This window comes from Passer domesticus, chromosome 1 (assembly GCF_036417665.1).
Source record: "Passer domesticus isolate bPasDom1 chromosome 1, bPasDom1.hap1, whole genome shotgun sequence".
Classification (NCBI taxonomy): domain Eukaryota; kingdom Metazoa; phylum Chordata; class Aves; order Passeriformes; family Passeridae; genus Passer; species Passer domesticus.
In genome coordinates this window covers 42,949,886-42,974,828 of record NC_087474.1, presented here as the reverse complement: position 1 = coordinate 42,974,828, position 24,943 = coordinate 42,949,886, and the positions used below count along the sequence as shown (strand labels likewise).

At 36.0% G+C, this 24,943-nt stretch overlaps 1 protein-coding gene across 2 annotated transcripts in view; it reads right to left on the bottom strand.

Annotated features, from left to right (window-relative positions):
• The window catches only part of TMEM108 (transmembrane protein 108), a 217,185-nt gene extending 193,573 nt beyond the window's left edge, over positions 1-23,612 (bottom strand). For both annotated transcript variants that reach the window (XM_064416179.1, XM_064416224.1), the window contains exon 1: positions 23,424-23,612. The gene's annotated coding sequence lies outside the window, so the exon portion shown is untranslated. The remainder of the gene's footprint in view (positions 1-23,423) is intronic.
• Positions 23,613-24,943: the final 1,331 nt, after the last annotated feature.

Below are 24,943 nucleotides of genomic sequence, written 5' to 3'. Positions count from 1 at the left end.
TGGGGTTCTATTTGCTGATGGTTGCCTCATGAGTCTGGACTCCTACACAAACTGCAAAAATCTCTTTATCTGGAAACACGGAAAAGATCCATCAAAACCTGACACATCTGCATATGGACATCTAATTTCCCCTTTTTTATGTATATTGTGTATGTTTTTAGCGTATCTGTATGTTCATAAAAAATAGCTTTGCAGTTTCTACTGTAACTACTTAGAACATAATTTTTATAAAATATGTCATGTTCTATTACTTTTTGCCAATGGGAAAAAATTCTAGTCCTAAGGGGAAAACCCAGAACTTTAATAACATTTATGTTTAAAAATAAATATCCTAATTCTGTAGTTCCTTAAAGTCACTTGGGAAATAGATGCAGGATTTGTTTCACCATGATCAAATATTCTTTGCTGAATCACCTTATTGGGAAACCATGTCTACTTGGTATTTTTTTTAAATTAAGTATTATTTATGGTAACTTTGCAAATCACACTTGTATTTCAATTAAGAATGTAAATATTTTAGATCAGAGATTAATAATTTGCATTATACTTCATTCCTAATTTACGTGTAAAAGTACTTGCTAGCTATCAATGAGGTTTTAATACTGAAGGTAGTACACAGACTACTCATTACACCAAGTAACACAGTGTTGGAGTTTTTTAATTCAATCTGCCCTCTGCTTAAGTGGATGGCATGCTTCATGTATCTCACTAAATGCAGAAACATGACTAAAGTCCATTTCTGCTACATACAATAGAAAAAAAGCCCCCAAACTATCTGGAATAAGAAATGGGATGAAGACTACAGTGTAATCTTTATATAGTTCAAGAGTAGTCTGATACTTGGTAATGGGGAAAAATACACAGTAACCTTTAAAATCCCTGTTTCTACAGAAGAGAGATGCAATGTCCCCTGACACACACTGTGCTGTCTCCAGCAAACGCACCTGTCTCTGAAGACCTTGGTGATGGTTTACAATTCCCAAGGTGCCAACTGTCTTGCACCTTGTTCTCACTGAACATGCATTGCTATTCTGGACTGTCAGTGCTCAATTAAGTATGTCCCATGTGTTTTCCACAGAGTCTTTAATGAATGTGGGCTGCCTGGAAGAAAAGCCTTTGGGAGCACAAAGCAAACGAAGGAACAAACTTTTAATCAAAGGACCTAAGTAGGCTCAGAGCTTGGTTGTGTGAAAGACAGAGAGAGCTGAGAGTTCTCAGCATCCCACAGGAATAAGCAAACACAGTGGAAGGTGGAAAAATTGCAGCCAGAAAGTCAAGATCACCCATTCTCAAAAATCAGGATTTATAATGCATACCATGTCTAGAATGATTCACTAATAATGACTAATTTGCAAAAAAGAATTATGTATGTTCTGAAAATAAAACCCTAATTAGAACCATATTAAATTTTGAGATGTATAGCTCTGCAGTCTGAACTATAGGTTTTAAATGCTACTTAATGACTTTCTGATATAATTTTCTTAAAATTATATCAGAAGTCACTTTCCACTCTTCATGTAAAGACTTTGAAAGGAATTACACTTTGAAAATTCAGATAGAAAGATTATTAACATAAGAGCAACTCTGAAATTTTCAAAAACCACTATCAATTTTTCTGTGAATCAATCATTTAGAGTTGCAGTCAAGCACGTTTTGAATCCCTACTGCTTAACCAATGTTTTGCAGTAATTTTCTTAGGCTTAAAATATTAATGTGAGAACATTTCCTACATCCAAAACCCATTTTATGATAGTTTTTACCAAGGAGAAAAGAAAGATAATTTCTTTCTTATCTGAATATGTAATTTAGACAGGCAGGATTGCACACAATGGTGAAAACCTCATAACCCATCTAGAATAAATTGTAATATCCCCAGGTGATCTTCAGATCTGCAAAACAGTACCAAAAGGTGAGATTTCTGCAACTTTACAGAAGACTTATTTCACAATAACCCTCTGCTGGATAAGATCTATTCAGGGAAGAACACTTTCCCAGACACAGCTCCCAGAAAGGGATATAGATCCACAGCATCATTAATCAAAATGTGTAAGTACCCTCAAAATCAAAGGCACGTGTTCAACTCTGCCTACTCCAAAGCCAGGCCTCTGTGCAGTACAGAATGAGCCAAGTGTTGGGGCAAATAATTCCTAGGAAACCCCATGGCATGATTCTAGATTATATCAAGGTCTCTGCACCATCTCATCAACCCATCAAAGTAAGCTCTGTGCAAAGCAGAAGGACATGTCTGCACTGCAATGACAGTGATGGCAGCTTAGGTATGTAATTAAATTACAGTTTAATCAGTTTGTTAACTTTAAGCTGCATAGGAAATTTCAAATAGCAAAGCTGTAATGACATGGAGCTCATTTGGTGTCACAAAAAGCACCCAGGATGTGAAATAAAGGCCTAAAGGGTCATTCTGTGTTGAGCCTGGAAGCAACAGCTAAACTATCTAATTTACAACTAATTTCACAAGACCATCACTGCTGCAGCAAAACCCACACAACTTCTGCATGGTAAATGCCCACCTGAGCAAGCAGAATGTTATGGACTCTTCAAATTCTGTGTGCATTTAGCAAAAGTTCATGATGGTAAGAAATCTGCATCTCAGCAAGCACTCCCTTCCAGGGGCCCAGCTAGTTCTACAGCCAAGATTTCAACTTCAACTTAGGTATTGAAGCTACCCCAAGATTCATGCTGGTGCAGAGAGGGGAGGGAAAATAGTTTTGTATTTGGCTGCCTAATTTGAGATATAATCTGGGGGTAAAATAGACCTTGTACAGGTTTTTCTTATAAACAGGTTTATGGTTTTTTTAAACAACTCACTCTCTTTCAGTTCTAATGAAAATGTGAAGACCCTGAACTCCCAATCTGCTCATGTGATAATACCATGAATAGTCTTTTCCATTTGTATCAACTTTTTGGTTTGGGGCCATTATTGAGTTTTCTGAAAGTCTAGAAAGGGGAACTGGAATCAGGGTTTATTTGTATTCTATTTTAAAACATTTTAAAAATGAGCTGCATAAAGATTTAATGAACTAATAACAAAATACTGATATCTTGCTGAGAATTTTAGTGTTACACAGCAGCAATTTCTGCATCTTGGATAATTTTAATAAACATATCAAAGGAAGAAAATGAAATAGCTAATATTTTTTATGCTGGATAATTGTTCTTGTTCATATTTATATTTTATTTAATTAATCTGTAGCTCAGAAACTTGCAGATACACAATTTTTAAAATATAATGACAGATTTAAAAATTAGGGATCTCTTTCATGTATACTCACAAGATGTGCTTGACTGCCAGGCTTACTGGTTTATTTTTATAATATTTATTTGAAACCCAGCATCAAAGATTGACAGAAAACAATGACATTTTGAATGTAAGAGCAAAGTCACTTTCCCTGGGATATTGTGAACATGTGCACCTGAAATAAATTTCACTTTCTGTAACAGTTCTAGATCCAAAGGTATAAAATGCTGAGCACTGTTTTTTCTTAAGGGCTGTTCCCAAAATGTTTTTTTTTTAAATAAAAATTGTGTATATAAACAGTTTTTCACCCAAGGTCTTTTCTGTTAGCAAGTCACCCCCAGCTTTAAGAAAGCTGTTGGTGTGGGATGTGTTGGACCAGATGCCCTCCCAGACTCTTCTAACAGTAAATATTTTAGGATTTTATTTTAAGGCCAGCCAAGTTCTGACAGAAAACAGCATGCTACTAGATACAGTGACACATAAAAAAACCTCCAGGATATCAACATTTAATGCCTGGAAGTTACGTTTCTAAGCACTCAGAAAGGCAACTGAGAGGTGATCAGGGTCTGCACTAGAAATGGGCTCAGCAGCAGAATTTAGATACAGAATTCTAAGTCTCAGAAAATGAAAGTCTATGTTTGGAACTCATTTGGAGATACTTGGATTTCAGAATTATATCATTAAAAGGAAGAAAACCTATATGTCTAATTGCAAATAATCAATTTGAAACCATTGGTATACACTTATTTTCCATTGGGATTTTGGGCCAAATTTCACTTAGCTGTCAGTTCTCTGTAGTGTCTACTCTGCAACTAAAACTTAAATCATCAATTACCATCACAGTGTTCTGAGAACTGCATCACCCATGATTACAAGGTACCATCCAAAGGGGAAGGGAAAAGGTTCTTCATAGATTCTTGTATTCTGTGGATTAGTGATGACAGATCTGTCTCTCTGGCTCCTGCTTGAAAATAGAAGTTCAGAAAAACAAAGTACCTGGCTTTAAGCCAATTATGATCTATTAATTGATGTGTCTGGGAAACTCAGAGATGACAGTGGAAGATTACAACTGACTCTGACTAACCCTACCACTGAGCAGTAACTAATGATGTACCTATTTTAAAAGCCCGGAGGCCTGAATGTAAATAGTTTGTACATCCTCAGCTACTTCTCTGGTAACTTTCTGTGAATGTTCTAGGTTGGAGACTGCTTCTGTCTTAAATCCCTTATTCTGCTCTTTCTCTTCCCAATGGGGCACACAAAGACTTTTGGAAAGTCACTATGAATTTCTAACTGGAACTGAATTCATAGCTTAGAGTGCAGACCAGCTCTTCAGAAAGACATGAGTATATTCACCTCTTTTGAGTTTAGGGGATGAGGGCACTGAGAGTATTTGCAAATTCTGCTCTTCCATGAGAAAACCCTAATTTAATTTCTGGTCTTTCTGTCCACCTACAGCATAAGGCATTATAATTTAGCTCATTGAGGGCTTTGCTGAAAGACTGCATATTTAAATGTGGTATGTGCTATGGAGACAAATAACTCAACATGCTACTTTCCTGTTAGTCATTTGCAGTACGTTGTCTTTTCTAGCAATAAAAAATGAACTTCTAATACAATTTATTAGTTAGACTGTGAATTTTTATCCCTTGAGAACAAAATGAGCCAGGTTCAGGTTATCTTTATTTTATTGTGACTTTATTCTCTGACCTCATTCTTAAATAAGAAATTAGTTATAACTAGAATATATAAAGAATGCTGCTCCGTAATGAAACTGCTACAGAGAAGTTGCTGATGTCTAGGAAACAACTTCACAAAGAGTCATTTCTCTAAATGAAGCCTGCATTTTATAAACAGATTTCAGAAGGACTTAAGAAGCTAGAGAAGCAGCATGGATCTTCCCAGTTAATGTAACTGGGCCATAACACACTACTCTAAAAATGAAATATTCCATTCTTTTAAGCCTTGCACCCTAAGCTATAAATTTGGTTCTGGTTTAAAAACTCTTACTGACTTTCCCAAACTCTTTGTGTGTCCCACTGGGAAGAACAACATCAGAATTAGGTGTTCAAGATGAAAGCAGTCTCTGACCTAGAACATTCTTGGAAAGTTACTACAGAAGCAGCTAAGGAACTACAAAGGAGTTGCAATCAGAGCTCCTGGCTTTAACACTCACTGTTGTCAGTGGGGGCAACACTAGTCAGAAGGATGCTTGCTGACTTAATGTGGAATAAAATTACCTATTTAGAACCATTTGGTCTCTTCCTTGAAGAAGAAGCTGCAGAGTTTTAATTCTTAATTATGAAGAGCATAATTTATGTTGCTTTGAGCTTTCTGTCAACTTTCCAGCTCATCTCAGCCTCTGACAGGTTTCAGAATTAAAGGGTTTTGCAAGAAAATGTTCTCTCTATGCCCTGGCTTTTGTTTCCATTTACTTATGGCCATGTTTTCTACAGTTTTATTATCAAGTTTTGAAGAACATTCTGAACCATCAGGCACTAAGTAGCTGGACTCTGTCCAATGTTCAAAAGCCATTATAGTAGGGAGCACTGTTATCGGGGTTTGCTGTTGTTTGTCTCTGCCCCGATACAGGAAAAGGTGGTTCTGGGTGGTCGCACAGTGAAGGACGAGTCTGGACTCTCAGGTTTTCTGTCTTCAATCTTGTTTATTAATTCTTATCTACAATATTTTCTCTCCGCCCAGCCAAAGTCTGCTCAGCAGGACAGCCAAGTGCACTCTCCCCCGCCCACGGGACAGTTGTGTCTTTTATAGAGAAAATTACATCTATTATATTTACCTTTAATTCCCAATACTTTTCACCCTTATTGATAAGTGTACTTTCACCATGAACCAATCCAAAAGTGCCAACATCACACAGAAAATGGAAAACATGAAGAAGAAAGAAGAACCCAGGACCATGCCCTGAATCCTCCATGTTGTCTTCATGACCCCCCTGTACTTAAATTCTAAAATTTATACTTCACCTTTCAAACACACTATTCACACTCTAAAACTTTCCATTTCCTCATACACAGATGTTTCATCTCTAGATGGATCAAAGTCAAGCCACCAGACACTTTTGGCAACATTCCAGGATCTCCGAGCCCCCCAAGGGTTCTCTCGGCGACTCTGGACATTCAGAGTGATTTGTTGAGTTCCCACACACTGTGAAACTTGTTACACATTCTACAATTCACCTTGATTTTTATCTCTGGATCTACAAACTCCTAGATGTTTACTGGGTTTAATGACCTCCTCTTTATAATTTGTCTGTATATGATCTCTACCTGGGCCCAGATATTAACAGTTGCAAAATCTGTTTTAAAACCCTCCTCCCTTACTTTTTTTTTTTTAATTTTTTCTTCCTGTATTTTCCTTTTATTTCCTGGGTTTTTTCCTCTTCTTCATTGTTAGGAATACCTAGTAACTCCATTCAGCTCAGTGAATTTAAATTTTTCTACATCCAAATCAAAATCATAATCTCACAAATCTTACTTTGACACAACTTTCAATTAATAACCATCCTGCTGTATGTCCAGGCTTGTCTGCCCTGAAGTGAACATACGTTTAGTTCATCGGCTCTCCCAGAGCATGGAATAGTTTATCCAGCAAAAAGATAAAAGTAATAAGTAATTCAAATTAAAATACTGGTTGCAGCCATTATATATCATAAAAAATATTTGTGTCTGGAAAGGCGTAAACTGGCTCATCCAATAAGGTATTTCCACCTCTGTCTCATGTCAGAGAATGATCCAAATAAATTATTCTCCTTTTCTGAAGTATAATTTATATTATTTGAGAAAGAATAAAAAAATATGGTGAAATGAAAATAAACAATGCTACAAAATATAGTGCTAGGAAATACTGAAGTAAGAAGTATGATTTCTATGACACAAAAAGATGCACACTGAAAGAATAGGTCTCTTCATTATCTTTGAGACTGTCTTGCACTGTTTTGTCTTATGAAGAAACAGATTGTCAATTTGTATAATTACTGATCAATTCCAGGAACTTACCAGTTTCCATAGAAGGGGAACTCTGGATGCTAATGGCAGGCTCCTGACTGGATTAATTTTGCAGCAGCTTCTATTGACATTTTTATTGGCCTCATGCTAGAGATGTGTTCTCAACAATAGCAATTAGGACAGCTCATCTTTTAGGTAAACACAACTCTATAATTTCTAGTATTTTAGTGCAGATATCCCTGCACAGTGTTGCTTTATGCTGGATAGCTGCAGCCTTCTGGCCTGGACAAATGCTGAATCTTTTTATCACACACTACAGTTTCCAGATGACTCTGAAATTTATTACTTATGTGAGACTGTAATAAGGATAAAAGCATCCAGAGCAGGATGAATGTATACTGAAAGAAAAGAAGTTTCTGTCTGTAGAGCTTTGAAAAATACCACAGAAGAGAAATGAAATTGTAATGTATGGATTAATAATGATCCATTGTATGCTCCCCTATATAGACACACGTGCAAAGACATATACACACTCACACATGAAAAGCTTTTCAAAATCATTTCACAGAGATCTTTCTGACCACATGCTAAATATAAAAGCAAATAAATATAGATTAGCAGCTCCAGGAGGTAAAGCCAAAGGTAATAGATTAAAGAAGTGCTGGTGCTTTCTTACTGTGTCCTTGAAAATCTGAAGCCTTTAAACAGTAACTGTTTAAAAATAGCATTAAAATAAAATGAAATATTTTTTTCAAAAGTGTCCAGAGGAGGGCTACAAAGATGGTGAAGGGCCTTGAGAGGAATCCATGTGAGGAACTGCTGAGGTCACTTGGTCTGTTCAGCTTGGAGAAGAGGACACTGAGGCAAGACCTCACTGCAGTTACTTCTTTCTGTGGGGAGGAAGAGGGGCAGGCAGTGATGTCTTCTCTCTGTTGATCAGTGACAGGATCCGAGGGAATGGTCTGAAGCTGAGTCAGGGGAGGTTTAGGTTGGATATCAGGAAAAGGTTCCTCATCCAGGGAGTGTTGGGCACTGGAACAGGATCCCCAGGGAAGCGGTCACAGCACCAAACCTGGCAGAGTTCCAGCAGCATTTGGACAGTGCTGTCAGGCACATGGTGTGATTCTTGGGGTGTCCTACAGGGCCAGAACTGGACAATATTTTAAAGTAATAGATTAAAATAGAACAAATAAAACTGATAAAGAAACACAGCACCTGCTTGGACAAGGCAGCTATAGTAACACAGCTAAGGATGCTGTATTCACCATGTATTAAGGTTACATCAGTACCTCTTTAGTACGTTGAGCAGTTTCAGGGAATTTGTTGTCTTGCACTAGTTCTGCATAGACAGCTGCTACCATCAGAAAATCCCTTCTATCTGGCATGTTTCACAAGCATACTGAGACTCAAACTAAAGTGCATTATAATGGTCAAAACAGCAGTCCTATGCTGCATTGGTTCTGGGCACAAAAGATTTCCAGTTCTTTTCTTCTGTAAGTTCTAAGGTTATAGTATAAGAAAAAATCCACAAAACCCCCAAAAAACTTCCAGATAAAAAGAAAAAGAAGAGCACAGCTATCTTTCTGGATTTTGGTATGTTAGTAATACAAAGAAAAATCCATAACTTTCCCCTGGAGAGAGGTGGGCTTTCACCCTGTGGGTCACAGGTCTACATCTGACCTTTTCACAGGGCAATCAAATACAAAACCAGAATTTTATCTCTTTTTCCCCTTGGATGTTTTTACAATGTTCAGTTGCTGTATTCTCCAGCAAAATTACTGTTAAACAGATGACAGTTTTAAATGTTTCTCCATAAAAAGCCAGCAAAGCCCATCATCACATCTCCATAGGTTTTAAATTATTTGGATTTTATCGTCAAAACTGCATTTTCCAGTTCAGTGAATCCTTTTGATGACTATTGCTCCAACATCCTTGTTTGCCATTACTGAATGAAAAGTCACCATATGACTCATAATAACTTGGATTTAATTGCAAAGATATGACTTTGGTCCAAATGGATAGTATGGGAGGGTGGGGCAGGGAGGTGATTCCATATCACTGAAGCAATGATAAGATTTCTTTGAAATATTTTCAAATCATGTTCACCCAGTTCTGAAAGTCCTTATTAGATTTTCTCCAATCTAAAATATTTCTGGGGGTTCTCTCTTGTGATGTTATTGCCTAATAAATGGTGTGGAAACTTGGAATCTTTCATAAAAGCTCCAACAACACGAAAATAGTTTCCATAATGAATAGATTTTAATCTCTAACTCCCTCTGTAGAAATGTTTTAATCGTGAAAGACAGAATGGAGTTCTCGTGGGGCTGTTATTTAAAATACTAAAGAAAAATATTTCCATCTATTATGCAATTGTGAAATATGGCTTGGTGCTTTGTTTACAACAGGAAAGCAGATGTTTATTTTATTGAAGGAATTGACTTGCATTTTGCATGGTTTTTTGAGAAGGAGTGTATTTGTGCCCTGTGAAATCCTCATATTTATGATAATCTGAAAAATTATATTGTTCTGAGTCTATATCTTGATATTATTTGTAAGGAAATATTGAGTATTTGGAGTAAGAAAGAAAGAACTTTTCCATATAATATCCCTCACATGTAATGGAAGCAAATGAATGGCTTATATAAACAGCAATTTTCTGTCAAATACAGTATTCTCCCAGAGGTTTATGTTATTGCTATCTCCAGAGTGAGGATAGGGAGGATTGGGCATGAGTGTGGATTTCTCATTTTCCAAGTCCACATTTTGAAACACTGAAAATAGAATAAATATATAAAGGAGACCAAGTTTGCAGATACTGCTAAACATCTAAATAACATGAATCTTGACTCTACCTACAACAACAAAATTTCATTCCAGCTGTGCATCCTGCATTTATTAGCAATTAACACCATTTTGATTTAATTTCTAGCTTCTTCTATTCCTTCTTACATATGCAACATGTACCACACAAGCATTTGAACTTAATCTTCTCATGAAAATGATAAATATGGATGTGATGGGAGGTTCATGACTCCATAGACAAAAAATCCTCTGAGATTTGATTTTATGTATAATTAGGTAATGAAAATATTACTAAAATCAAGCATAAAATTTCATTACTAATCTAACGTTAGATGCACAAGAAGGGAAAGAGTAACAATAGCCTTATTGACACATGGAGGTCCCATGACCACAAAATCCCAGAAAGCTCATTAATCCAGCATTCATCTAACCAGTTTACTAGGTGATAATTTTATTACACTATAGTTGGTCTTGCATGGAAAGAAGTAAATTTACTGGAATCTTAACTTAAAACCAGTATTTCAATATAACCTTTAGCTTGGGTGAATTTTATTTTTCATGTCAGAATAATTTACCCTGAATATAGCGACATACATTATTTTCAGGAATTGTTTAATAACTTTTCAAGATCCTCCTGAATATATCAACAAACAGATTGAAATATGGGATAAGGAAGTACAAAAAAAGAGGATCAGATTCAATTTACAATGAAAACCAAACACTTGCCTGGAGAAAAAAACCCAATACCTTGGGAAATTATTTTATTCAAAACTTCAAAATAGAATATTTTTATATCATTAATTAAAAGCCTAGTAAGTGCAAATAAGTAAAATTTTAAAAGGTCAGGTTTCCTAACTGTAGTCTTCCAATTTTAGTTAGAAAACCATCAAATTGCCAAGGTCAATAAAGGATTTGGTACAGTACTAAAGATATTTCAAATGTAGGGGTACACATATACTGCAAATGACTCAAGATTAAAATGGCATCCACTAAGCCAGAAATCATGCAATACTATCATATTTTAGGAATGTTTTGTGTCTGTTTCTCTCTATTTATAGGGCCTATTTAAAGGGGCTTTCTAAAATTTATGAACATTTTCTCATTTATTTTCTCCTTGAAAGTACATCTTGTTATTCAAATACATCATTATATTTTAGTGCTTCCCCTTATGGAAGAGATTTTTACAATGCCATTTAGAAAAACATCAATTTTCCATGGTATCTTATCCTCTTGAATTTCCAACTAAAGTTCATCTAAAAATAAAGGGTTACATTAGGCATAATTTAAAAGCCCATAGGGGAAAAAAAAGGTCAATTTTTAATAAGAGAAACACAGTTTTAATAATAACGTATGTGGAGGTTTTATTTCTGTTAGCTTGCACAAGGCTTCCCCGTTGGGGCATCATATTGATCTCCTAACTCCTGCCAAAGTGCTGCATGCTGCTGTACTGCCAAAGAAGGCAGCAGGATAAAATGCTCAGGAACCTTTGAGTGAGCCATTCTGAAGAGCTCCACCAGGACCTATTATACCAAAGCAATTGGATGTTATGATGATAATATTAAATTGAAGGTAGAAAAAGTGCACCGCAGTGCACCTTGGAAAGAACAATTTAAACTACTCATATGCACTGATAACTTCTGAATTAGTCATAAGATACTGGTGAAAAAAAAAAAAGAAAAAGAAAAAAGGAGTCATCAAGGAGAACTGAATACATTTGTTCAGTATTCAGTCAGTACCCAAAAATCATGCTGCCACATTAGGTTACTTTAGGAAGGAAATACAGATTTAAAGATGTAATGTTAATATCAAAATCACTGGTGTATCCTCACTTCTAATATTACATGAAGGTGTAGAATATCATCCCCAAAAACCCCAATATAGTAGAAAGAGAATTTTAAAAAAAAATTACTATGCCTCATAGAGAGGTAAAGACTATCACGGGACCTTTCTCAAAAATAAGAACTTCAAAAGAAAATAAAAGTAGAGGTAGAGAAAAATAAGACTGTTTCCAAAGTGTTTCCCATGATTTATAGGAATATTAGAATGGAAGTGTTTGATTCTGGGTTAATTGGCAGGGTTAAATTTGCAGTAGCCAGGAGTGAGCCATGACTAGGACACTGAGACTATTCTATACCACCTCATGTCATTGCTGGGGGTTGGGGGAAGGAACTCTCTTCCAGGTAGAAGGGGTTCCTTCCAGTCAAGAAAGTCATGGATAGATGGGGGGATCGGGTTAGCAGGGTGCTGTCCCAGCTGGAGAGAGCAGTGGAGTGGCTCTGGGTGTAGCTGGGTCAGGTTGGGCTCATGGAGAATTTTGCATGTGAACCACTTTCTCTTCTGTACACTTTTATTATTAATATTGTGGCTCTTACTGTTCATTTTCTTATCTCATTGCTATTTCCAGTAAATTCAACCTGTGATCTTTGCCTTTTGTGCCTCCAGTTCTCAACTGCATCCCACTGCAGTGTACGGGGGCAGGAAACATGGGACTGAGAGAAAGCAGCAATGTGGTTTTGAAAAGTCTTGGTGGGGGCACTGAATTGGGGAGCACCATTCCTAACACACAATAAAAAACCAAAGAGGTGTCTTAACACACATCATTGTGTGTTAAGAACCTGCGTAGGGAGGAAAAAAAACATATAAGAGACTATGCCAGAAAAACACACATGAAGGAACACCATCAGACCTTCTAGGCTACCCCTCAGATCTTAAAAATCAAAAAATACTGAATCCATTCCTCAGCCCCTAAAATGATGGTCTATATTTCATCCTTGCCCAAGACTTGTACTGTACTGCCATCCCAGTGCATTAACATGATGCCAGTGGTGGTTTAGGCCAGAGATGTTCAGCTCTCCCACCAAAGCCAACAAAGAGAGAAGATTCCATGCTCCTAGTTCTGCAGAATCCAACACCTTTGGGTAAGGCCATGATTTGGACATCTAAAACCCATGACATTCAGATAAAATTTGACCACAGGCAGTGTATTAAGTTATCAAACCTTAGAAAAAGGTCCAGTTAGTGTACTGCACAATGTCCAAATAAATAGCAGGTACTTCCCAATATTTTAAATACTTGTATACAATGTTAACTAGCACTACAAGATACTGCAAAAGCAGAGTCCTGCAAAGCTTTAGAAAACAACCATGGTGAGCCAATAAGTAATTAGGAACAGCAACTTCTGCACTACTTTGGATCAGTACATCCTCTCCCACAAGCCACTTCTCACACAAGTGGCATCTTCTTCCTAGGCAAAGCAACACATTACAGGAAATAAAACACAGCATGTTTCAGTATGCACTGTAGCATGCTTCAGAGCCAGTAAAAAAAATTCTATCCAAGAGTGAAATTTCCATACTCACTTTTTGAGGCACTCTTAAGAAACTACAGTGACAGGTACACCATAAAAGCCTCAGAAGATTAGACTAACCAAAAATAGGTTCTTTTCTATAATGAATTATTTTCACAATCACCTAAAGAAAGCGATAAAAATAATTTCTGCTCAATCCCTTCCAAAGAAAACAACAGAATTATAACAGATCACAACCAGTACCGTTTTATAAACAAAACTGAGATTTGAAAATAACGGTAAATACAGCTAGTTATTCTCAACTTGACTTCTTTATTATGGTTCTTCATTTCTGTTACCGGTCATTTCTGCAGTAACATCTTGGAAGTAACAGTGTTCCATGTTCTTTTGGGCTGTATGGGAGACCATGAGTGTCTTGATTGTAATTCCCTTCTGGAATTTATTTGTGTTGACTGCTGACCAAGCTGTCTGAATCCTAACAATAGAAAGGCAGGAATTACTTAGTCACTGTCTCTTTTCTTCTGTGTCTGTTTCAACTCCAGACATCTCTGCATACACTGAAGATGAAAGGATGTGATTATTTTCCTGTCTGGGTACAGACTCACAGTTGGTACAATATTTCCTTCCTATGTAGACAGATGGGTAGTTGATCTGGTTTATAAGGAAAAATAAGCAACAAATGTCAGATTCATGCAAATTTTATCAATATTGGATTTTAAAAACTCCAAACACAACAACCACAATAAGAAATGTTTGCTGGGAAAATTAAGCACGACCTCTCCTCTGTTGCAATTATGGTCCTGCATCAATGGATTTCTGAGAATTGCAGCTTGGGGCTCCAGCCACTTCTGTACTTCAGTTACTACTACTATTACTACTACTACTACAACTACTACTTTATAATTATTTTCCCAGGATTCTTCATTCTCTCATTTCCTTTGTTTGCAGGTTTCATGTTCAAAAGGATCTACTTCACTGAAGTAAATATGAACAAACAAGGGAACATAAGAACCAAAGTTCATACAGGCAAAAGAAACCATAAACAAAGAAAATATTAACTGTGGTGGCACTATCCTTATTCTATTGCCAGGGCAGAAACAGCATCTAGGGGAAGCTGCCTCTGAAAGATACAGATGGCACATAGATAACATCTATTGATTTCTTTCTACTTTGCAAACATTTACTTTTGGGAACATTTTGTCAAGTCACTTTATCTCAAGTTTTCCTGAAATCATAACTTGAAGAGGTAAAGAAAGTAAAATAGTACTGTGTGGAGAAGTGAAAACAACATCCCTGAAGTTTAAATTTTGGTTTATACAGCCCATTTATTTTGACAAAGCAGCCTCTTGGTATTTAATAATACAGCTTTCAATATTTCCCAAAAAAACTATCTTAATTCTTATTTGCTGGCAACCTGGCTAGCAAATCGTTTGTGCTTGCCTCTAGGCTAGTATAATGCTGACAGAGAATGCTCTCCTCAACTTCTATTATGTCAAAACTTACAGAGTACATTTGATCTGTGTGAAGCCAAAGAGAACTTTCAGTAGCTCTACCACTTGGCTGACCAGGGAAAGAAACATCAGGATTAGCTCAGAAAGCAGTCAGTCATCTGTGTTGACAGGAAAGCTGACTTGAAAGGCTAAGCTGGAACACATTTTCAAAACCCCTTTCCCTTTGTTTCTGTGGGAAACTGATGCTATTGCAACCATGGTTTTGCTATCAATCAATGACTGCCTCAATCTTCTAGCATCATTATTTTTCAAGGTATTAAAATTCGGAGTGTTGGCTAGCATAGGATAAAAAAAAAAATCTTCACTCAACTTTAATTAGTTTAACTGCAATAAGCTTTCCTCAAGCTGGTAAATTGCCATCTTAGACATACAAATATTTTTATAGACAGATTCAGTTGCAGTTACAAGAATGAAGTGGCAAAAAGTTGGAAGAGATGCAAATAAAAGTGACCATGCACATGAACCCAATGGCAATATCATATTTCTGAACTCCATATCAAAACCTTAGGAGTATAATGGTACTTTCATGCAAATTCAATGGCACTTTATTAATTGCAATGGAATTGTACCCACTTACAAGAATAGCAAATCTGATCCATCCATTTCTATTGTCAGCATTTTTCAGTTTGTAGGAGAAAACTATTTCTGACAGCTGAAAAACAAGGCTAGAAAATTAAGACTGGGTTGATTTCCCCACCCCTTGCTTGCTGAATAAATGCAGAGAAGCCTAGAGATATGAGAAGTTCCCTGCCATTACGAGTTATAACTACAAATATCTGGCATCCTGAATGTATTTAGTGAGCAAATTACTAATTGCAGATTTATTATCTGTGCTCTGCAGTAAGAACTATTAGATCATCCAAATGCTCATTTTGATTCCACAGTCTAAGCAGCCAATCCTGGAAGCAAGCCAACAAGTAGTTACATATATTTCCAATACACCCTTGCATGTAATTTTCAAATGTCTTCTTATGCTTTAGTATTCTTATTATTCTTATTATGCTTATGCTTTGCTATTCTTGATGACCAGACTAGCTGAGCTACTAATAGAAGACTGTCTTGGAATACCTACTTGGTCACCAGAATTTGGCAGCTTTCAAATTTATTCCTTGGGAAGGAATAACTGATAATGGAAGCACAAGCAGCTTTAGTGCTATCCTTATTTGTATCCAAAGGAGTGTAAACTCCTGTTTCCCTGAAGCCTAGGGAGTAATTCCATGCCTTACTGCAGTCGAGTACTCAGCCCAACACTGTATCTCCCTTATATTTTTAAAGTCATTGTGACTTCAGCTTTGGTTTTAATTTGTCTGCATTCCTTTTCCTTCTCTCCTTTCTCCCACCAACCCTAGATCCTGCATGTTTTATCATTTCCCAAGAAAAGGCATTAGCAAAAATGGTTTCTGCTCACTCTTGCCTGGCCCTGTGTTGTGCTTTTCCTATTTTTGCTATGGCTGAACAAAAGTGAATTAACTGTTCCTTTGTTTACACTGAATTGAAAGGAAGCCGCTTTGTATAACACCTTCAACTCAAACTGTAACAAGACTTATTTTTTTTTACACACACATACATTTCCTTTAAACTTTTCTTTTTTAAAATCCTTTAGAACATGTATTTTGTACATACTATATTTTGGAACTGATTGACAACTGATGGAATTAAGCAGTCACCATTGTCAGAATTTGTATAAGCATATGCTCTTATTTATAATAATTCCATCAAAACCTTGCTTCTAGCATTGGGATACTGTATAACACATTAGCTATGCAGGACACATGGCTTCTACTAATGATATTTTTCTGTATTAAGAGGCATAGTTATAAAAGGTCAATATAAAGAGCAACATGCAATTATGAATTTATACTGTGTGATCCATTCTGCGCAATATGGATTTCACCAGAGACCAATCCTACATGGCAGAAGAGCCAGGCAGAATGAAAACTATCAACACCAATATGACTCTAAAAAGTGATTTGCAGAAATGAATAAGAAAATTATCATGGTTATTACTTAGCATGCATCCCTCTTTCTCCCCAAAACAACCGTGGGCAAATGCTACTTCAAAAATAATTCTAATAGAACTATCCAATGAAGGCAGGATGGAAAAACTATTTTCTTGGTTGCTAATTTAATTCAGGTAAGTTACACATCATTGTTAGATGGGGTTCAATCCAAAGGCACTTTGAAGTTCTTCAAAGCTTGTCTATTTAAACTTCTAAATACATCCACCACCAAAAACATAGCATGACTGTACTTAAAAAGAATGTAAGAGGTTTATAATGCATTCATTGTTAATGCAAATTAACACCACCACATAACAGCATGTAGCATTTCCATACACTGTGATGTTTCTCAACAGAATAGCTTCTGGTAAAATTATTACAATCTTCAAAGTGTCATCTTCTTACCCAATAGTCATGAGAGGCAAATTTGCTGTTATTTCAGGTACATAGATTGCACTTTTCACATTTCAAAAACATTCACAGAAGAAGATTATATTTTGAATATAGCCATTTAGTTCTTATTTTTTAAACAGTGACATCAATAAAAGTTATGGAAAATATAGGCCAAAATCTTCAGGCCTCTTACAGAAATTTTAAAAAACTGGTAATACTTAGTGTGTCATATATTTGGTTGGTTCATAAAGACATATATCAATAGCTATATATTTGATTTTGGAAAGAATATATAACCAGCTGGCCAAGTTAGACTGAATTTAAAAAGCATACAAACATTGAATCTTTCACAATTAAAATACAGCTAATGTTTTCAGCATTCAAGGAGATACAGTTTTCTTACTAAATACCAGTTCTGTGATGGCTAATATAAATAAATAACTTTAAGCAGACTTCTACCACTTGATCATGTCTCAGAACGACAGTATATCTCAGCTACAACACCTACTATAATTTTCAGTATTTTGGAAAACATCTCTGCATTTGAAGACAAGCAGGAGCTGTAGAAATCAACTAAAGAACTTCAGCAGTCTGTTACAGCAATTCTAAGTATATAGCAATCATAAATCTCTGTTCATAAATTTTATTTTTGGAAAACAGATACTGGGATGATACAACAGAAACCATAAAAAGCAAAACACCTTCAGATTAGTCCAACATCAGAAAATTAAAATGACAGTTTCACACAGGAGACAGAAACTGAAAATACCCTCAAGCCAGTTGCACAAAAACTAAAAACAACTTGTCTGGCTCAAAGAAATCTGATTTCCCCAAAGCAAATTGCAATGCAGAAGCAAGGAGAGCTGGAAAAGACAAAACCTCAAACAAGCTTCATTGTCAAACTTTTCAAGAAATCTCAACTACATCTTCACCTGGCAGGGTCTTTAGTTTAATCAGTCAAAAGTGATCTCATCTAAATAAAGGCTAAATGAAAAGATAGACAGGTTTTCCCCCTGACAATATTCTTCAGCAAAGCCTGCTAAATAAAATAATTGTGAACCAATGAAAAAGAATTACAGCTAATTTCATCTAGAAATAAAATTATACCTTCAGGCTTATGAAAATATAGATGGCAAGATGATGCACAAGATATTTTAAGTATCTGACTTTTCTGGAACAAAGAGTGGGGAAACTCAAAATTGTCTTGGTTTTCCAGCCAAGGAACTACTTGGAGAAACAATGCACAGAAATGAAAATGAACACCATGATGGCAATATATTCATATCTGGTTTCCTACAAAATCTTTGAGAGTTAATGACTAGCTGGCATTCTTCATGTTCAATCCCCCCATTGACATTATTTCATGATGACTTGGGTATGTATTGCACCTACTTATGAAATGTTTAGAAAGGAACATCTGTGGACCCTGAAAGACTTTTATGTTTTTGTGTGGTGTGAGTTGTGTCAATCATAAACAATCCCTGACTGGGGCAATTAAAAAGATATTAGAAATAGGTCTCCTGCACCTTGGAATAGAATGTTCTGAGTAGGATCACAGAATCATTTAGACTGGAAAAGACCTTTCTGATCATCAAATCAGTAGTTACAAAGTCTTCCTTCCCATCATCTCCCTCTAACATCCATAGGCTGAATTTTCAGCCTATGGATATTAGAAACATACAAAACATAAAAAGGAAAGTCTTTTAGCTTGAGAAACAAAGAAGGAAAATCTTTTAGCTTTGGGAACTGGAATCTAAGAAAGAGCAGGCTTTCTTGTTGCCTTGCATTTAAAATAGTCAGTTATATCAATGCAGAGACTTGAAGACTGCATAAACAGAATAATATCTTTTGTAAAGACATTACTAAACAGGACAATGGCACACAAAGAAAAAACTAGGCAAAAAGAAGCCTAGCCCAAAATAATATTGAACTAAATGCATTGAACTAAAATAGATTCTGCTCTCTTTAAACAAACATGTTAATATGCTAAGAAAATGGATGAGATAAAATGGACTTTAGATGATTTAAATGCAGCATTTAAGAAGAAAGTGAAATGTGTGTCCAAGAAATAAAGCTGTTCTGACATTCGCAAAATTTGTTTCTGTTAACAGTCATACTATGATTGAAGTATGAAAGCTGAAGACTAGGTATTTGTACCCATAAAGATTTAAAGTATTTCTTCATATTTCAAATATTATGATTGAAAAGCAGTAACAAAGGTTCCACAGCTTAAAGATACACACAGCTGGAAACCTCTGTTTTAAGTGTATCTCTGCAGAAGAATCTTCAGATTCTCCACTGAAGTAGGTAACTCAGTGTAGATTATGGAAAAAATGTAATATTCTATCAGGCCTCAGAAGATCTTTCAAAAAAATTTTTTCAGACAGTCTGAACAAATTATACCAAGCATCTTTGGATGTTTTGTTATGCTATTTAAATTGTTCATAACAAGCCTCTTCCGTCAAAACATACACAGGCTCTGACCTTCCCTCTAAGAGTATTTCAGTTATAATGGCACTATTTCAACAGCATCATGGTAACTGTGGGAGTTACCTTCTTGGTTACTACTTCCTGGACACCAAATGGACTAATTTTCTCCCATCCCCTATTTTTCTCCTTCTTTTCTACAGCTTTTGAGGAAGTTTTCAGAAAATGGAGATACAGTTGTATCAAGTATTGTCAAAGCTCATATTGTAATTCTTAATCCATCATATAGAGCGCCCAGAGCACTGAATGGACGGCTGCAGATAGATTCCTAAAAAACCTAGAATGATAACAAAAAATCAGATATAATCTGTACTCATTCTACATACAGAATATGCCTTTTATATTCTTTTTGAGCTGAACTGCTGTTAAACTGGGTTAAATATGTTTTTTTAAGAGAATTTCAGCCTTGAGCATATATGTTGAATGCATCTGACCCTTCAAGGTCTTTCTGAAGTCAGACTATATCATCATTTGCTAAATGCACTAGGAGCTAATGTGGTTTACCATGGCATTTCTAATATATTACAATACACGTTACTTGAATTCCAATATGAAATAGATTTACTACCAATGCAATGAAATAATTACAGCAATTAATAAAAATACAGTTGTAAAAAATCCTGAAAACCTGAGTGGGATAGTGGCTAAGACAAAACAGAGACAGCACTTCCATCCAAGCAGAGACAGACACAAATGACATGTAGCTAACAAATGGTACCAGGCTTAAGGAACTTGGCACTGTCCCAGAGTGCTACAGAGCTTAATATCTCACAAACCTAGTCTTACATAACTCATTTAAAATTGCCTTCTTGGGAAAAAAAAAACTTTCAGACATTTGGCAATCCATATATTTTATATGCTGTACTATCCTCTGCATGTTCTGAATTCTTAAACTATTCCAATCATGTGGAAGCAGCAAGACCAGGAAGAAAGAGAAATGCATTCATTGACATAACTAAGCCATCCTTAGTCAGAGATTTGCTAATAAGCAAGGGAATGACACACTGCTGTACGTGGAACATACAGCTGCAAGGAGATTAACATGATTGAAGGGAAATGTCCTGATCAACCACAACACTTTTTTAGAGGCTTTTTTCTCTAAGCATCTTGCATTCTTTGTCTAGAGTCATGAGTAAGCCACTGCTCTGGATGATTGTGTCCACACCATCATTATGTAAAGTAATTGCATAAATTCTTTTAGGCACGACCTCTGTCCTTGCCTGCTTTGAGTCAGTTTATTCCAGATTTGTAAAGTGGTTGACTGGTTGACTTTTTCACTCATGTCATCTAGTCCCATTAAAATGTAGTCTGTTGTAGATTTGACCTAAGCAACGCCTTCGTCCTGTGTATTCAGCAAACACAGAACATTCTTCTCAAAGAGATTTTGAAGCTTTTGATGATGCAGGTGCACAAACCAATAAATCAAATAAAGATGCTTTAATATTTAACTCAGCTTGAGATGCAAGAGAGGTGATAATGAAAAAAAAACCTCTGATAAATCTAAAATAATTAGGGAATTAATTTTTTTCAGGCTCAGAAATAATTTTCATAAATTATCAATCAATAAAAAAACCTCAAATCTCCTTAAAAAAATCTCTAGCTGTACCCTTTCTGATGCTTCTAACACACTTTAAAAATATTCAGACAATGGAGAAAAGCATAGACAGGGCCTTGCAGATGCCATGGTTTCTGTACAGTTTAAGACCAGCTTCCTGCAGAATAAACAGGTCTTGCATATATGTAAGTGATTAAAGCCAGTAGCTCCCCAATAAATTAGATGCCTTTTTTACTCTAAACAATAACTAAGCAGCTGAAAACTAGAGGCAGTGAATGCACTGAACCTTTTGTGCCTTACTCTCAGGGTGTACCTAAAATGCTGTCACTGTGCCTGCACATTTGGGAATTTGCTCAGACACCAACAGGGGCTGTATGTGCAGAGGCACATATTTGGAATTTTAGACAAAAATAGAAAGTGTGCTATCAATGTCAAAATGAGTAAGTACAAAGCTGGCTCAGGTATGTCTATGTGTGTTGTAGCTGTGTGCATCAGACAGCATTGTTTGGGATGGAAATGGAACTGGTAGGAGGAAACAGAAAATGAAGAGAGACCTGAGGAAAGGCAGAAATAAACTGAGGGGTATAAAGACAAAAAGGGAAGGGGAGAGCAAAGAAAGTAAAGAGGGAACAACTGAGCAATTTTTGTCAGATTTCATATGCAAATGATTTGTGTGCAATGATGGACTGACCACAATGTGATAGAGAAATTATCTACGAAGGCTCTGCTACCCTGACCCTGTAGCCCTCAAAGGACAGAACCTACAGAAGGAAATTCCCAGTAGTGAAGAGCTGGCTTACCACAACTTCATGTAATAGTGAGTGGCTAAGGAAGGGACATCAGTGTATGCATTTCTGGCAACTGAATCATTAGCATGGATATTTGGCACATAAAATATCTCTCACCACCGTATTTTTATTTTCTTTAGAGGCTGATATGTTTCTTTACTGTCAAAGGACCAGCAGAACATCCTTTCTGACATACTGCCAGCAAAATAAAGCAGAGGCAGATGAAATAAAGACAGAGAAGATCTAAAGAATGTTTTGGAAGTTTAGTTTTGATTTCTGCACATGAAAACCACCCACATATGTACAGCAAGCTTTAGCCATTATTAATAGTGTTACTATTTTTAGCAGCAAGGCTACAACAGGACATTCCCACGTGCAGAATTCTATTTTATTTGAGATAAGGGAATTAACTCTGGAAAAGTAGCAGTTATAAAGCATCCAGTTTCTAAGGGGATTAATATCAACCCACAGTATTATTGATAAATACAGATACTACATGGAACTATCCAGCCACATATTAGGGTACCTTATTCCTGAAGATAACCATTGTTTAAATCAACGTTTTACGTGGCTGAAGAGGTGTGAAAAGCACCAGAACTCTTTAACCTCTACTGTCCTGGTACACAAACTTCAATTTGGACAGTACACCAGGCTCTTGTGCTTTATTGTATATGACAATTTTTAAATAATAAGATGGAGAAAATGAGAGATATACATATGATCTTGTGTTTACTGCTGAATAAAAGTATCCTTTGATGGATAGTACTAGAGTTCTTGTTTATAAACCCAGTGAGATATCTATTTCAGTGTTTGTGTGAAAAAATCCCAAATCTCTTCCTAATTAAAGTGTATATTCAAGCCTGAAATGCTCAAATAAATTCCAAATTGTTGTACAACGTCAAATAATTCAAGATTAATGAAACGCTTCAGATTTAATTTTTCTGTAAGGAACAATTTTCAGCATTGAAAGAAGGCAAAAAGAAGGCATTTTAGTTTGGCTGGATAAAAAAAAATCTTGAAAAATACCACTTTCTGAATTTATAAATTATACACTGAAAATAAATATGGGGTAGAAGGAAAAAATACCTTTGTCCATGCATAAGCACTTTTATGATTCAAGAATTAAATTGTACAAATAGCTAAGAGAAAAAAAAACCACCCAGCTTCAGATGGGTGCAAATATTTTTCAATGTATAACACAAGCTTCTACCACAAACTTGTAACTGCAAGAATCTATGAATGTGAAGAGCAGTATATAGAAATATAAACAAGGAGCTTTAATTCCTGAACTCAAAACCATTCCTTGGATGAGACAAAGAAATCCTAAGGCTTTTAAAAAGTCACAGAAGCAGAGCATACCTTTGTACAATGTGAATCTCACCTCCACCTTGTCCATCTGTGAAACACAGTCCCAAGCAACACTTGAAGAGGAAACAACTAAGAGACCAGTGTGGTATTCACATACTCTTTGAACACAGAGAGACATAATCCTCTCTACCAAGCTTTTTCCTGGAGAAGGCAGTGAGAAAGCTCAAGGAGAGAAGAGAAAACAATTCTTATCTCTACTCACTACTCCTGTTGTTTAGCACATGTAGAATGTGTTATAGAAATTGTTTACTGAAGAGTGATTTCTTAATTAGACTCTGGTGATAGTTGTTTAGACTGATTAACCAATTAACTCAAAGCTGTACCCTGACTGTCTGGAAAAGGTCATGGACTAGTCATAAAAGAGGACTTTTTTCCTTCTTTTGCTATTTTTCCCATTCTACTGCCCCAGTAGAGATTTATTCAGGCAGCGCTTTCACTGGAAATATAAATATCTACCCTGACCCTGTCCAAAAGGTCCCACTGAGTTCTGGAAGTGGAGATGTACATAAGAGATCTTTCATGTAGCTATGACTTGGACACAACTATGAGTTACATTGCCAGTAACCTGTGTTAAATGGAGAAAAATAATAAGTTGTGTTAAATGGAGAAGAATAATAAGTTAATGTTATTTATTCAAAATCTATGAAAGGGTTTAAAGAAGCATTTCTGCTCTTAGATTGCATCAGAAGTATTTTCTAAATCTGCAACACTTTCCCTTACATACTGTCATATAATATTTATAAGGCACCTCCACCTCCACCCCTGGGGTGCTTCATGAGCAATTAAAATGCAATCATCATAATAAAGAAATAAATAACCTTAATTAAAACATTGCACAGGAACCTTCCTCAGATGCAGAGCCAGTGGGGAGCTGTCTGTCTTCATGAGATTTTACATATCTGTCAGTCAGACTGGAACCCAGATGCAACATCCGGTTTCATGGACAACATTTGGATTTATTATATGCCCTGAGAGTCATGGATTAATTTCCCCAGCAAACAGAGGATACTCAATGTAGATTATTTATTTTTTAGATAAGAACTTTTTAAATTGCTCAATTTTATTAATTTATTTAAGACTTCTGGATTTGTGGGCCACACACAATCTCCTCTACTCACCTGCCACCATTCTTATCCTCTCTGTTTTGAAAACAAACAAAACATCTTCAGCATCATCTCTTTACCCTCCTAAGTTTTGTTATTGCACCCAAGCATGTTAGATTATAATTTTTTGTACTTTCTTCTACCATTCCCTCTTCAGTCCTGTGTTTACCAGCCTTCATGATCCCAGGTAAAGAAGAAATGTGCAAAATATTCTACCCCTACCCATCACCCACCAGTAGACCTAGATTGTTCTCCAATAAGTTGTTTTACTCCTCAGTTTTTCAGTGTAATATTCCCCAAACGGAGCAGAAAATTGTGTAATATTTCCCACAGCAAAAAAATATTGCTCTGAAGTTTGGTTACTTTCAAAAGCACTATACTGGCCTTTTCTGTGTATTAAAAATCCAA